General features: G+C 46.7%; 1 long non-coding RNA gene across 1 annotated transcript; it reads right to left on the reverse strand.

Annotated features, from left to right (window-relative positions):
• Nucleotides 1-1,080: 1,080 nt before the first annotated feature.
• LOC140898716 (uncharacterized) lies at nucleotides 1,081-16,538 on the reverse strand. The gene is made up of 3 exons (XR_012155072.1): nucleotides 15,984-16,538; nucleotides 6,289-6,401; nucleotides 1,081-2,020 (listed from the first exon to the last, which is right to left on the reverse strand). It is a non-coding gene; the product is annotated as an uncharacterized LOC140898716 (long non-coding RNA).
• Between the last annotated feature and the right edge of the window lie 99 nt (nucleotides 16,539-16,637).

A 16,637-nucleotide genomic window follows, 5' to 3' on the forward strand; every position in this document is an offset into this window, starting at 1 on the left:
TTGCTTCCCCCAACTTACAGGCAGTACTTCCGTCCTGTCAGGGCTGAGCTTCAGCTAATTAGCCATCACCGGAGCCCTGGTGCAGGAGCCCAGATTACCCCTTCCCTTGGTAAAACCCATGGGAGGAGGCTAAGGGGAAGCAAAACTCTGAGATTTCTCCCATGTTGGTTGGTTAGGGGCCTGCCCCCCACAGAAGGAGCTGCTGGGTTGCCCCACAAAGCGTCTTGAGCCCAAGCCATCTGTCTAGAGGTTCTCTGCTTGAGCCCCCAGTAGCCACTGAAAGAGGGATTCCCCACTAAAGACTATGTCCCAGGCTAAATCTCCACAGGACAGCAGGTGTGGCTGGGGAAATGGTGTTCCGCTCCCCTGGCTGCCTCTTCCCTGCCCCACTCAATCAGGGTCACCCTCCATTTTATGCCCTCCCCTCCTCAATCCCAGCAATGGAGTGTCAGCCAAGAGGTCTGGCAGAAAAGAGGGAAGCTGATGCACACGTACGGCCACCACCATTTTCCTCACAGAGCTATGCCCCGAGAGAGCCTCTATGTGGACCAGGGGCCATGAGTTGGATATGAGGGGTCTGAGGGAGAGCAGGCAGAAGCACATCCCACCCATGCCTGGCAGGTTGCCCATAGCACCCAGATGAACAATATTTGTCATCATTGATGAGTGTTTGCCACAGGAGCCCATGGCCTCGCTCACTTCCGTGGAGCAATTGTGCGGCCTTTGGGATGCACCCAGATGGTACAAATGGGCATGTTGTAATTTTTCCCCAAGGTCTTCCTACATGGATGATTACATACACAGGCAGACAACTCTGGCACACACACAACTCCTATGAGCACCCATTTCATCCCTCCACTCCTTTCCACTCAGACCCTGCCAGCGCTTCTTACCCCTAAGCCTTTGAACATCTGATACCTTGTCCCCAGTCAGGCCCAGACAGCCCAGCTCCTTTCATAAAATATTGAATTCCAACTACTTGTAGGACTCCCACAATTCCTGTGAAAAATGAAACTTCACAGCAGCTTGAGCACAGCTGTACTACCAGGAAATCAGAAAGACGAGCACACCTCCACAGGTTCCCCACTCACTCGGTGGTCCTTTTATTTGTTTTCTTGACATCATACAGGGTGTTTGCTCCCAAAACATGTTAGCAGAATTTGAGTTAGTGTGAGTTATTATGGGGCCATTCACAGCCCCTCTGAGACAGAGGGAGAGCTCAAATGCAGCTGGGATGCAACCTAATACAAGTTCAATTTACCAGGACCCAATTCTGTGTGCTTTTCTCAAACTCCTATTGACTCCCCCACAGCAAGACCCACTGTCTTGCCTGGCTAAGGAGTGCATGATTGAGCTCCTCATGGGCCCTAGACACAATATTGATACACTAGCACAAATAAATACGGACTAAATAGCCTTCCAATAAATATAATGACAATTTAAAACATTCATGCTTTAAATATTTTAGTTTTTAAAAGATCATGTAATTCAGAAACCTAATCCAATAGGTAAACTAACCATTGTGTCCCTAGTACCAACCATCACATAAATAATGATCAATTGTATTTAACAGAAGCCCACAATGTCAGAAACTTAAATATTTTCACACTGCTACATTTGCTTCGGCCTTGACCCCATTCATTTGCTTCATACATTGTTCATAGTGTTGGAAAACCCGCCAGAAATAAATTTGCTTCTCAATGTTAGAGGTGGGCTCATTTTGTTCAATATCTTTAGGTCGTTGTGGAAGGTAGCATAAGACGTTATTTAGCAGGATCTTCAGCTGGGCTACATTAGCAACAATTGAGGTCTTGAAGCCAAAATCATTACACAATGAATAGAGAGTTTTGTTTTTTGATGAAACAGAGTCTAAAACAGAGTGGAAAATGTAGGAGGCGTTGCAATATGGGGCAAGCACTTTTTGATCAAATTTCAAGCAGTTTGGTATTTTTTCCATCATCATGTTGGTTGATGAGTTAGTCAGAGTGATAATTATCTGTGTAAAAGGCCGACATGTGTTCTAAATGGGGAGAAAGAGAGGAAAATGATCATTTATCATTTTAAGTTATTCCCTGGTAGTTTTCTACTTTGCATAAAGTTTCACACATGCTTAATTATATTAAGAGTTATAGTCCTTTTACTAAATACCTATTATGGTCATTTCTCGCTGCACTGCCTCTGATAGATAGTTAAGATTGCCCAACACTTTCTATCATATGACCCTGGTTTTAGTAGCTTATAACTTAGCCTGCATGGGAAATTTCAGCCCAAACAATGAATGTGGCAGTCACCCTCAGGCTGAGTAGTGCAGGGTTTTTAGCAAAAAGTATTCAGCCATTTCCAAAAATGAAAGTCAGGAAAAATAGTTTCTTTTGCCCTTAAAAAAAAAAACCAACCAAGTCTTTCACTGGAAAGCTCTAGGGCCTTCATGCTTTGGAGCGAGGAATTGAATTTTGGATCAGAGATGGGCCTTTTGCTGTTCCCATGGGGAGGGAATAAAGCACCCAAATTTGGCCAAGGTAGGAGCCTTTGAGGAAATAAAATCTCAATTTGCACATACTCCATAGCCTTGGTAGAGCTTGCCCGCTTCATTCTCCAAAGATTTCATCTGTAACGAACACCCTCCTGCCCCGCACAGCTCCTTCATGGTGACTGCAGAGTGCCTGTATCCTTACTGCTTGGGCAACTGAGCGTGCTGAGCAGGCCTTTCCGTGCAGCAGCTCCTCCTGACTGCACTGGTGCCAGGCACCGGCACTAAAGAGCAAGACGACCGGCTCTTGGGTCCGCTCAGTGCTCTCGCTGCTTGTGCCCAGGTAACGTGAAGGAGGAGGCTGTTTGACACAAATGCGGGGAGGGAACGAGCTGTACTGACTGACATGGAAGGGGCAGTTTGGCCCAAGGAGCCTGGAGAGGGGGAGGGGAATTATCTGGACAAAGCGATTGTGACGAGGCCAGGGGACGTCAAACTTCATTGCACTGTGACCCCTTCTGACAACAAACATTACTTCACGACCCCAGGAAGCCTGAGCCTGCCTAAGCCCCACTACCCTGAGGGGGGGGGGGGCAAAGCCCGAGCCTCACCTCTCTGGGCAGGGAGGCCCAAGATGAAGCTCAAAGTCTTCAGCCCTAGGAAGGGGCCAGCAACCTGAGCCCACTGCCCATGGCTGAAGCCCTCAGGCTTGGCTTCGGCCCTGGGCAGTGGGGCTCAGGCTTCAGCCCTGTGCCCCAGCAAGTCTAAGCCAGCCCTGGTGACCCCATTCAAAGGGGGTTGCAATCCACAGTTTGAGAACCGCGGGACTAAGGCGTGGGGGAAAGAGGCACAGGCAGGGAGCCAGGGTAGCGGGGGGAAGATTGGGGAAGGAGACTGGGAGCTGTGGGGCCAACCGGCACAGGGAAACAGAGTGGAGGGGGCAGGGAGATTGAGCTCAGGCAACGTGCAGGGGAGAGACTGGGACTGGGAGCCAGTGGTGGTGGGGAAGACAGATTGAGGAAGGAGCTGTAGGGGAGGGGAACTGGGACAAGGAACCGGTGGGGGGCAGGGAGAGGGGAGGGAAGGCTGAGATCAGACCAGGACCCTAGGGTGTGGGGCAGAAAGTGGGACTGGCCACACAAGGAGCTGGGAGTGGGAGAGGGGGCCCGTTAAAAGCTTGCAGAGTCAAGCACTCACTCAGAAGTGAGGTAGTTCTAGCAGGTTGAGACAGTGAAGCCCCAGCCCCTGGAACGACCGGGCCGGTGGACTTGCTGCGTCCTGACAGCGGTGATGCTGCTGTTCCAGGGGAGCCCCACAGGTCCGAGCAACGGGACCACGCCGGCTGCCTCAGACTAACTGAACGGTGTGCGCAATTTTAGGTCGTAGGTTGGTTACCTGTACGTGCCCTGCTTTGGAAGGGAAGCTGTGGTACGGGGGACTGTGCCTTTAAGGCCTAAGCTTCCCAGACAGGGGCTGGGCAGGGGGCTGGGAAGTACAGCCAGGTGGAACCCGTCCCAGAATAAAGCAGAGCTCTTGCAAGCACTATCAGCTCTGAGGGCTCACTGACCACCCCCCAGGTGATCAGGCAGCATGTGATGGTAGCCTGGGGGCCCAGGCTCCTTACAAGAAGACAGGTGAAAGACCTGGGGAGGTCTGTCCAGAGAAGCCTGGCAAAGGCCCAGCAGAGCTCCTCTGTTTGCAGGGGTCTGATGAGCTGATACAAGAGTAACTGAGGACATACCACCACCACCCCAAGGGATCTAGACTAGGGTGCCCAGCATCAGCAAGGACTGGGGGAAGAGCTCTCTGCTTCAGCCAGGTGGGGCCTGGCTGGAGCTTCCTGCAGTGAGAGACAAGAGCAGAAGCATTAAAAGGAAGAGTCTGGGGAAAGGGTAGCCAGCAGAAGCTGGGGGTTGGGAAAGAACTATCGAGTTTGGCCAAGGGCTGGAGCGACGGTGGAGGAATTTGTTTGGGTTTAAGCTGACATTTGAACTGCGATGTGTTTTAATAAACTAGCCCCCAAGAAGAAGTGTTCTTTGACTCACTAGGGACTTGGCACAGTTTTTAAGAAGCCAAAAAAGGCAGCAGTAGGTCTAACCCCTTTGTGCATATGCATTCTGACATAGTCTTTAATTACATGATCACATGTTGTTTTTTCCACAAGACTCAGGCTGGACCAGCTGTGGGGCTGAATCACGGTTATGCAATGAATAAAGCTGTTGTCTGCAGGACCCCTGCCTCATTTGTTGCCGAAGTTGGAAGGTGTGTGGTGAACAAGGCAGGAAGGCAGTTGAATGCCCCTCCGTGGAAATTGGATTCTATCCCTGCCCTGCCTTGCTATGTGATGCGAAGAAAGTAACTTAAATTTCACAGATGGTCACTAATTGGGTGGTTCTCATTTTCTAGGTGCCTAACATGAGACACCTTGGGCCAGAGCTGCAGCCGTGCTGAGTGCTCACAGCTGTTACTAAAGTCGATGAGAGCTGTGCATTGAAAATCAAGTGCTATGTAATGTTAAGCAGTCTGAAAAATTAGGCCCTACATGTCTCAAGTTGGGCACCCATAGTTAGTGGACACTCAATAATTCTGGCCTTAAATTCTGTGCGTCTGTTCCCCAGCAGTAAAATGAGGTGATGATGATAACCCCTCCTCTCACATGTGTTGTGAAAATAAACAAATGTTTGTGAATAGCTCAGGTATTCCAGTAAGAGCCCTGTAGAAACACTCAGGAGGAAATTAAAAATTCTGTGTTCAGTGCAAGTTAGAGTGTGAGACAAATAAGTGAGGGGGCCACACACTGAGTGAGGAGGCTAAAAATAAATACAGAATAACTATCCAGCCTCTGGATGAGGCAGGGGTTCCTGTGGGAATAATATAATATGTAATTGTGATTAAAGCCTGTATCAGACATCCGCACAAAGGGGCCAAATGAAGATTGCATAGGCAGCCTTAATTCTGGCGCTTTTGAGCACTGGACTTTACAACCTTATGTTCTTCTAATTTTTTTTAAGCTCTAACTTCCTCTTTAAAAGAACAACAAACTAAAATAACAGAATTTCTGTCCTATGGAATGATATCGACCTTCAACTTATGTCATCAGCAAGGATCCAACCTTTTCAGCTGCAGTATGGCCCCCTATGCTTGAGCTAACAGTAACAGGTAGCTGTAGGAAGCTGTTGTGCTCTGATCAGCAATTAGAGCGGGTTCCACAGGTTTCACAGTTACTTACTGAAAGCAGAGGAATGTAGAGATGCTGCACTCCTGGGTTCAACTCCAGGTTCTGGAGGGCAGTGTCTCTCATCATTAGAGACACTTCTACCCATCCCATTTCTATGCCCTTCTGCTCCTGCCTGCACCTCCCAGGTCCCTGTCCCGCTCTCCTATCTACCCCACCGTCTTCATCTCCTGTCCCTTTGCTCCTATTCTACCAGCTCTACCTATAATATACACATTATAGTACCAAATTTTGAACTTTAAAAGTATTTTACTGAAAGTCCTAAATTCAGAGGCTTTCCTTAAGCACAAAACTTTCCACGCAGTGAACCTACTGGAAGCGAAATTTGAAAAGCCTGTCATTTCCTTTCTAGACTTTGCAGGCTTTACTGCCTTGGAAAGTGACAATACCATAAAACTCTAGTTAACATTAAAAAAATATAATAATTACAGTGTCTCCATTGTTTACTGGAACACAAAAAGCCCGTTCTCTTTTCTTTTGAGATGACTGTTTCTAATTGTCTTTACAATTTTTTATAATTAAGTGTTTTCTGCACAGATTGAAAGGAAAAATAGACAATAAATAAGAACTGTAGTGAACTTACATAGGATTTAAACAGTGCGGTAGCCTTGTCTTCTAATTCAGAGAACACTGTCAGCGGCTTTGAGAATGAAGGGGCCAGTAAACAGAAGTGGAAAATTATAAATCCATTGATTTCTGTGTACAAAGGGGAAAAAATACAATGAATACAGGCTAAAACCTCTTACTATTTCTTTCACACAATCTTTGGTTTTCCATTCTTTGCTAAGCCTGCTAAGGCACAATTACTCCAACCTGCTATCAATTTAAACTTGGTCAGCACATAACATGAATGGCAAACCATGGTAAGGTAAAGTGAAAACGCACCTGTCTGGAGGTTCATGGCACGCAGAGAGGAGCAGTTGAACAGACCAGAAGCTGATTGCCTTCAGTTTTCTAGTAAATTTTTGGCTTGTGTGTCTCTGCCATGGCCTGCAGAGTTGTATTTAAATGCTACTAATCTGCGACATTTAGTGCAAGCAAACAGGAAACTTTGATTTTAATCTGGTTTGTACTTTCAGTTATTTGCCTAAAAGAATATCTATCTATCTATCTCTTTTCATCAGTAGATCTCAAATAGCTTTACAACGGAAGTAACTACCATTATCCCCATTTTCCAGATGGGAAATCTGAGGCACAGAGACAGGAAATGACTGCTAACAGGCCAGTGGCTAGACTGGAACTAGGCCACAAGTGTCTATTGCTGTAGCCACTAGGTCACATTGCCTCTCTCAGGCTGGTATAATTTGGTACTTTTTGCTAAGCAGGATGGGAGCATACATTATATCGTTACACATTTGTTTAAGCAATTATATAGCTCTTATTCAGATTTGTAGTTTTATATTAGAAAATGGTGAATGAGGCATTTCTTATTTACTAGATGATTAGTATGTTTTTATTAATGATTGTGTCAAACTGCAAGTGGATGGAAATGGGAATTTAATTCAAATGCACAAAAGCAGCATTTTAAAATTGTTTTATTAGTTACATAAAACTACCTTTAATTATACTATATATGTAAGGGATGGGAGTATGTTTATCACAACGTGCTTTGCATTAAAACTAAATAAGTAACTAATTAACTAAAGGAAGTATTATCCATAGTAATTGATTTGCTTCTTGTTACCATGTCCTTCGAGAGTTTAGCGCTGGCAGATCGCATCCTCTCATGCCTTGTTTTGTTTATAGTTTGGAAGAGGAAAACAAGCTTTCCTGCTTTTTCAACTGCCAGTTGGTTTCTCAACTTTGAATGATACTGAGTTAGTTGAACGAACCTAAATGAAGAAAATATTCTTTCTACATATGCAGAAAAAGCTACTGCCATCAAAAGCTGGCTTAGCACTTCAACAAACACTGGTTTCAGGTGCTGAGCCAGTGACTTCCACCAACTGGCTTGCCTTTCAGCTGACCAAGAATCCAATTTAAATGCAAGGTTTCAAGATACGTTTACATGTCTATACTTCAGCGCAGCACACATTCCCCTCTGATCTTCTTTCAGCAAGGATTTCCCAGTGTTTACAGAGTGTCTCTAATGTACAGTATGTGTCACTGGGAATCCTCAGCGTTCGGGGAGAATGGCACACCTCAATCCTTTCAAAAGCCTTCAGAACCCTGTCAGAAAACAAGCAGGTGGGAGTCTCTATAGCTAGCAGTATTCCAGCTCTTGGGTTAATAGTTCATTCAGTGGCTGGTGAAACAGAAATCTGTATCCTGTGTCCAAAGTGCCCCAGCTGTTGGGATCAGCGACTAAAATAGCCACTCCCTGGATTTCCATGAGCCTCGTACAGGGCACTATATTTTCCCTGTAAGCCTAGCTCAGTCAGGTAAGAATGTACAAACCCTCATCTCTCTAGCTGAGCCAGACCCCCAGGTTGAAGCAGTTACCTAATAGCAAAATGTAAGTTCCAAAGTTTTCGTAGGCCCTCAGGGTGACAAATACACCCCTGCCAGCCTTCCCTCTGACTCCATAAAATACACAGCAGTCGGCCTAGCATTATCTCAGTGGAGAGCTTCCCCGGTTCATAGGTGCTAGAACTAGGGGTGTGGGGGTGCTGCAGCACCCCTGGCTTGAAGTGGTTTCCATTATATACAGGGTTTTACAGTTTGGTTCAATGGCTCTTAGAACCCCCACTATAAAAATTGTTCCAACACCCCTGCCCCAGTTAGTAAAGCTGGAATACCCCGGACCTGTGTCCAGCGTTGGACAGAGATTGGGACCCAGCCCCCACTGCAGACATATCTCTCGATCCAGCCACTGAGTCCATGGGGCTGTTTTTACAGGTGGTGATTACAGCATCTGACCGGCCAGGGCTTGAGCTCCTATCCAGCTTCAGAGACAGCTACCTAGAATGGCCGTTTGCTGCTATATCCAACGTTCCCAGTGTTTTTTGGGCTCTTCCTGCTGAGCCAGCCTGCCCTGTACTCTGCAGTTAAGCAGAGACACAGTATATGCCAACAAAAATCTATGTCTCCTCTCTGCTGCTCAGGGCCATCCTTAGCCATAGGCAGATTAGGCAGCCACGTAGGGCACCAGTATGTCTGGGGCACCACTCTGCCGGGATCCTGGATGGACAGGAAGCAGTGGCGCATGTAAGAGCAGGGCTGGGTCCTAGAAAGAGCCGAATGCAGCACAGTCTGAGGGAGGGGATTGGCTGCTGGGGTCTCTGGGAAGGGGAGGGGGTCCGTTGGGCTGGCAGTGGTACCCATTGGCCTGTGATCGGACCTGAGGGTTTGCTGCTGCTGTTGCCGCCACTCTGCACCCCAAGAGGTGGATTTTGGGGTCCTGCAGTTTTCCACCTATCTCCTCCTCTACTGCAGCTGTTGGACCAGCAGGCTGGAGGGTGAGCCAAGCATGAAAGCAGGACTGTGTTGCCATTTAGATTGTCATTTAACAACTTTGTTTGCCAAAAATGCTTGCTAACAATCCTGAATCCAATTTCAATATTTAAAACAGAAAATTCAGTTGTTGACAATTATTTTTAATGTTGTGATCGATAAAGCAATATCTGCCATTGATGAAAGGTTTAATACCTTACGAGCACACCATGAACAGTTTGGAATTTTGTATGACATAACTAAATTCATTAAAAAATTCAACCTCAGATTTCATCTGTGGGCTCATCTGCGCCTTCATATTCTGCTTGCCGTTTTTTCCTTGAAACTTGTGTCACGTTTGAACATGGAAATTTTGGTTCTGCACCGAGTGCTGGTGTAAGCTCTCTTGCTGTAACCTGTGCTTCTTTGAATCCTTTTTCTTTGTATTTCACTAAAAAGCCTCGTGTGTTGTTTAGTAAGATAAGTGTTGACATAACTAAATTCAACTAAATAGGAAAACAAGAGCAGCAAATGACAAAGTGCAAGAACCTAGAGAGCCTCCTGAAGCACGGTGATAGTTTTGATTTAAATGGACTGTACAAAGAATTGAGTACATTGTCATCAATGTTACCACATGCAAAATCGGTGACGGACATTGTACAGTTTATTCATACCAGCAAACTTGATGACATATATCCTAATGTGTACATTGCCACTCATAGACTACTGACAATTCCTGTAACAGTAGCATCAGGAGAACGGAGTTTCTCAAAACTAAAGCTCATTAAAAACTATCTCCGTTCTCCAATGAGTCAGGAGCGATTGACTGGTCTTGCTATTCTTGCAATCGGACAAGACATCACTTTGTCTTTGTCATACAATGACATTATTACTGATTTTGCAGCCAAAAAAGCCAGAAAGATCGCTTTTAATTAAAAACAAATCCTTGTTTCAATACCTCTTCATAGAAATTTCTAATAAAATGTTGACAAATTTTAAAAATTATATTATTTGCATCATTCTGTCAATAAATCAGAATTTTTTTATAGCGCTACTTCTTTAGTGCTAGTCCATCAGCATTACAGTGTGCTTAATTAAGTTAAACTGTTTCTCATAAAGTGCCTGTGGCAAGTTTTCCAATACTGTAAGCTTATGTTTGGGTTCCTAAGAGCAAGTCAGGCATAGGGGCACCAGTTTAATAATCTCGCCTAGGGCACCATAAAGCCTAAAGACGGCCCAGTGCTGCTTCTCTCCCTGCAATTTAAAAACCAAATTACTGCAGTATAAAGCATGTGGGTTACAAGCTGAACTAGTTTCATTGCAAAACCCTGTATCCCAGTTTGCAGACCAGGTATGATGAGGGATGCAACAGGATTTCCAGCTAGCTGGTTACCCTCTTTATGTCTCACTGAACATTAATGTCACCAAAAATTCACAGGCCTGTGAATGCACTGTATTAAAGGGGTTGAACTGCCAGCCACTGATTGTGATCTTGGCTTCTCTGTTTGTTCATTTTGTACATTCACAGCTCATTTCTATGACCTATTTTGATGCAACATTAATCTCTACACAGAGGGGAAAGCTTTGCCATAGCTAGAGAAGGTGGAGTCTCACTGCATAGTGTCAAGGTGGCACATACAGGGCCTGATCCAGATTGCACCTCACTGTAAACCCTGAGCACCACCACTAAAATAAAGTCACACTCGCACAAGGGACCTCAGGGTCAGGCCCATAGTCCCCTTGATCATACCACTGATGTCTGTTTTCAAAGGACTGATCCAGATGGCCTGGGAAACAAGGTTGGACCTAGGAAGTTCTCATATACAGCAACAGGGGCAAATCTCTCCCAGTGGATGGAGAGGGGAGGGCCTGAAGAGAGCAGGATTGGGGTAATTTTGATGTTTGGGGGCAGGCAATGGGGGAAGGCAGTCCTTTCTTTTCACTAGCATGGATGGGGGGGCCCACCAGGGACAGGGCCATGATGTGGGCAGGGCCAGTGGTTTCACAGCCACATAGAGTGCCCCAGCTGCATCTTCCCACTACCTGCTGGAAAGTCTTGATCAAGATGATCTTAAAGAAAAAAGTTTACTGGAAAGGATGCAAGGGCCTCTTTGGAGTGGCCTGGGGTGGGGGATTCCAGACTGACTGCTGCAGAATTGTCTCCCAACAAACCCATGTGTTCAGGCTGGATGTAGGAACCAGAATTTGAGTCATAGTTAGGACAGCTTTTATCAGAACTGCGTCACTCTAACCAAACGCATTGGTGCTGCATGGAAATTAGATGGAATTTTCATTCTACTGCACTAGACGAGTCGTTTCCTACTGTCCAAAAGTGCTCGGGGGGGATGTGTATGTGTGTGGAAGAACTCTGCTGTGACATTGCTGCTTTTTGCCTTGTGATCTGTAGATGAAGTAGGGAATGATCTGCCTAGTCATCGGATGGTTTTAAAATGTACGGACAATGCAACAAGAAAAAGGCATTAGAAAACTGCTAGTGAGAAAACAATAAAAGGCAGCGAATTTCTTTGAACTCCTGGAGTTAAGCAAGAAAATATGAAGTGATATGCAGGAACTAAAAGAAAATGAATCAGTGAGGGACAGAACCTTAAAAGGAAATGACAGATTAGAGCACAGATGTGAGATAACCAGTCTAAGAAGAACTGAGGTGAAAGACGGTGAAAGGCAAGAACTTTTTCTTTAGTGTCAGCTTGATCAAGTCTTTCCATTTTCCCCAAATCAGAAAATGTGACCCAAAACTGAAGGCCTGACCTACTTATGAGGGGGAAAGAGAAACACCAGAGCTCCTTGGGAAATACCCCGCTCAATGAGATTAAATCTCCAAAAGGACGGTTTCTGAGTATGTGGCCACACAGATCCAGAAAAGGAGAACTGAAGAAATGGCCTCGAGACAGGAAATTTCTAAAGAAAAGGGACGCAAAGTAGAATAGGAAAATAGTCTCTCTGTTACCCTGGTGTAAGGTGATGAAATTACTCCAGAGTCAGGAAGGAATTTCTCCCCCAATGTACAACTGGCCAGCTGAATTCTGGGGTTTTTGTTGTTTTGGTTTGTTTGTTTTTTACCCCATCAGAGACGGGTCTCAACTTGAGTCAGGACAGTGGCCACGGACATAAAATCTTCTTCCTTAGATGCCTAGATGGTGACTCTTGCTCACATGGTCAGGGTCCAGCTGATTGCCAGACTTGGGGTCAGGTATATGGTCTGTATTTTAAATAATATGAACATTGAAGAATTATTCTTGAAACTAGATGGGCAGAAAATACCAAAAACATGACATTTAAAGTATCTAGGTTCCAGAACCCTGGAAAATGGGGAAATGGAGGATGAAAATAAGAACTAGGATAATAGATACCTGGCTCAAATTGACAGAGTTAAGTGGCGTAGTATGTGACAGGGAGATATCATAAAGATGAAAAGAGAAAGTCTATACAACAGTGGCCCCATACAGTTTTAATGTGTGGCACTGATTGTTGGGCAACAAAGAAGGAACATAAGCAAATGAACTGTTCCACAGAAAAGTGAATGTTGAGATGGATAAGGTCTATATGCAAGAAAAACCATGTGAGGAATGTGTGAGTTAGAGACCTGCTCAGAAGTAATACTAATACAAGAAAAAATGAGGGAATGCAAGCTCAGATGGTTTGGTTAAGTACAATGCAGTGCTGACAACTATGTAGGTGAGAGAGTTCTACAGATTAAGGATGAAGGAAAAAGAGAGGCTGACCCAAGAAGAAGGGGTGGGATGTCATAAAGGAAGACGTGGTATAATAAAGGCTATGGCATTGGACAGAGGACTTTGGAGGGAGAGGACTCATAAAGGGGATCCCATTTGTTGGGATTAACACAAAGAAGACAAAGACAGGAATATCTGAGCCTCAGGATGGCATGAAAGTCTTGCAGTGAACATTTTGAAAGACTTCATAGCCATTGTGTGTTTTGAGGAAGGCAGTTATTTCTTCTAAGAGAGACTATGGACATCAAGGCTTTCCCAGCATTGCGACCATCAGAGCAAGTCCTTGTCCTGAAAGAGTCAATCAAAGCTGACAGGGACCCGTAAGTGAAGGGCTGTAACTCTTTTCATCTTGTGCTACGCAAATGTAACTTACTAGGCTTTAACTCTTAGGGTGCTGTTATTTTTCAAGCTGTCAAATTAATGCTTTAGGACGGAGGCTCACAAACTTTTTGGGTGCAGCTGTTCCACTTTGCCAGATTAAGAGCTGAGTTGGACCAACCAGTGGCCTGTGGGCACCCATCATGTGAGCCCATCTGACCCAGGCTGCAGAACACAGCAAGGAGAGCTATCTAAGGTACTTCTATGGACCCCCTCTTGAGACCCTCACACTCTGTAACATACATAACCTCCCAACACCCATGTGAAGCAGGGCATTGCTCCCAACACCCTGTTTTGCTGGTGGGGAACTGAGTTACAGAGAAGCTAAGGCCATTGAAATCAATGGAAGTTGGAAATCTAAACACCTTTGACGATCTGGGCCTAACCGATTTGCCCAAGGTCACAAACAAAGGAATTGAACCTTGGTCTCCCATGCCCTGGCTAGTTCCCTAATCATTGGACCAGCCCCTCTCTTTTTGAGACGGGAAAGCAAGAGAGCTCCCAGTGCTGCAGGCAGGTCTGAGACGGGGAAGTAGAAGAGTGCCTGTAATTCAGCAGGGCAGGTCTGATCTGGGAAGATGGGATAGCGAGTAAAGGTGTTGTGTGCTCAGGCTGTTTAATTATTTTCCATCCAGTCTGTGGGTATCCTGCACGTCTTTCATTTCACAATGTACCATCAAAACATACCTCTTCTGCTGCTCGGCTTCACTTCCAAGGCCCTACCCGGCCTATCTCCACCCTACCCATCACCTCTCATTCATGAGCAAGCTGTCGACTCCTGCCTCTGATCAGCCCCTGAAGCCAACCTCCACCACACTCTTGTTAACGTTTCAAACAAGCACTTAGGTGGAGCTCCCTGCAAACATCTGTAAAGTTGCCTCTTCATCCTCCTTCAACCCCACCCCTCCTCAAAACTCTCCTTTGCTGTGATGCCAACCGAAAATTTGACAATGATTAGGCTGCTGGTGTGCTGAGACCCCTGCTTATTATGCTGACCAATGGTGTCTCGATGTTTCCTTGCACTCCCCCATCTGACTGCACTGTATCATCTGTTGTCTATTGTCTTGTACTTAACTTGTAACCTCTTTGGGGCAGGAATCATTTTTTTGTTTGATGTTTGTACGGCACCTCGCAGAGTGGAGTCCTGGTCTATGAGTAGGGCCCTGATGAGCTCTGGTAAAACAGATAATAAATAACTGGCTCTGATCCAGAAAATCTCTCCGTGCTACTGATGCTCTTTGGTGTTTCAGCTTCTCAGAGATGAATAGCAGGATTCACTACATTACACTCAACTGGGGATAAGCTATTGGTATGGTTCTTCCACCCCAAACCACTATCTTGTGTGTATGCGGCTCCCTTTGCACATCCTTCCATAGCTATCTGCAATAAGCAATGCTGTGTCATGCTGATAAGATGACAGATCAGCATCTGTCCTGGAGAGCTGCCTAACTGGGAGGTACAATGTTCCCCTGTGTAGCCCCTATGTACAGTAGAGTAATTGAAAACTGATCCACTGGCGTTTTATGGACAATTAAAAGCTTGTTTGAAAGATCCCTAAAGAGGGGAATTTTTGAAGCTCACAATCTAGAGTATTCATTTTACTATTAATTAGACCAAGAACTTCCGGAAAGAAGCCCAAGTCTTTCTAGTTGTACTATAAATTGTCTAGCATGATTTGCTGTGCAGTAGAAATATTTGATAATCGAAAATAATCCCAAGTGGCCCAACTCATCCTCACATTTGACTGTGTAGCTGGGTTCTTTGCTGGCGCCTTGTGACGCCACGCATTCCAGGCTGAAAAGCAGAGGGGTTGGACAGCTGCTGGACTGTGGTGGAGCTAATAAGGGGCCAGAGGGGCTATCGTCTCTCCCCCAGCAGCCTTTAGGTGTGTGGGTGGCACTTTTTCAAGTATACTATGCAACTGACAAAAAGAGGTGTACAACACGAATATTCATGCTGGGCTGGGGAGCAAATTCGCCCTGCTCTCACCTGACTGCTACAGCTCCTGTCCCGGGGGCCTGGCTCCTACTCTGGCCATTACAATGTGGTGCATGGGGACCCTGTGCACTATGTTACAATGCCCTCCATCATGATGGAACGGTGGCCAGTCCAAATCCGAATGGCACTGTGACCCCATGCCGCAGGTCACAATGCCCAGCGTGGAGAGTCAGTCCCAGCCCCACAGGAGCTGCTACTGCCGGGTGAGTGTGGGGCAGGCTCATTCTCCGTCCCACTACCCATTGCCCCCAGGTTGCAAAACCTGGCTCGGCCACTACTGCTACTTGAGCACATGTGTTTTTAAAGCTACAAGCAGTACATGTTATACTCCCCACAGCCAACCACCCTGTCTCCACAAGTACAGAAACACCACTGGTCACATTACAGTAGCAGGGAGTGGGGGCGGGGGGGGCAAGAAGGGGGAATGGATGCCACAAGCTGACATCATCAATACTGTGTCGTTTTGCTCTGCAGTATTTTACTACAGTCCTATAAACCTTGATTTAATTGCAAGGGAAAAGCCAGAGCAAATCTCCTCCTAATCGATCTCAAACCTGGATCCAGTTGTCCGATAACTTCTCTGTCAGGGAATGTATTCTCCCCACCCCATATATTTTCACATTTGTATTTACTGGTTAATCAGTTTGTGGCCCATCATTTAACCTACTCCACAGCTTCGAGCCCTTTGTGAAGTCCTGCTCCCTCAAGCTCTCTGGATCTCATACTCAATAATTGCTGCGGCGTTTTCAATCACTTCATAAAGAAGCAACCAACCAACCTTCAAAAGGCCTTTGATTCCTTCACTGGATAGTTCACTGCATGCACTGTAGATACTGCAATAAACAATTCCACTGGAGGCGAGAGCATATACAGCTGGTCACTGCGCGGCGAGGAATAAAACGGCCGAGCAAGTGCGGGAACACACGCACAGGGCACCAACGCGGGCTGTTGTACGCTCAGCTGCGGTGCGGTGGCAATGTGGGTGCAGAGACCCTGTGGGGGCAGATGCCGTGTGACGAGAGCGCCTGGGCAGGCGCGTGCGGCCTGCGCCGTGGGCAGATCCGTTGCCACCGCCAAGTGCAGGGAGGTGCTGCGGTTGCAATCACAGGTGCTGGACGTGGGGGCCTGCTGCACCCCCTGGCTCGTAGAGGTGCCCCTCCTGGACAGGCTTTACAGTTTGGTTCGGGGGCTCCCAGCACCCCCCACTCCACAAACTGTTCCAGCAGCCCTGGGGGCAACGTGCGTGCACAGGGGTTTCGGCTGCCACGCGCCTGCAGAGACCCCGCGCGGGCGGGGCCGCGCGGGTTGGCGGCGCCCGCGCTCCGGGCTACCGTTGCCCTGGACGCGGCGGCGGCGGGGAGCGGGACGGGGGGCGGGGCGCCGCGCCGCACCGCACCGCGGCCAGGGCGGGGAGGCGGTTTGTTACCTAGCA

This window comes from Lepidochelys kempii, chromosome 15 (assembly GCF_965140285.1).
Source record: "Lepidochelys kempii isolate rLepKem1 chromosome 15, rLepKem1.hap1, whole genome shotgun sequence".
In the NCBI taxonomy this organism is placed as follows: domain Eukaryota; kingdom Metazoa; phylum Chordata; order Testudines; family Cheloniidae; genus Lepidochelys; species Lepidochelys kempii.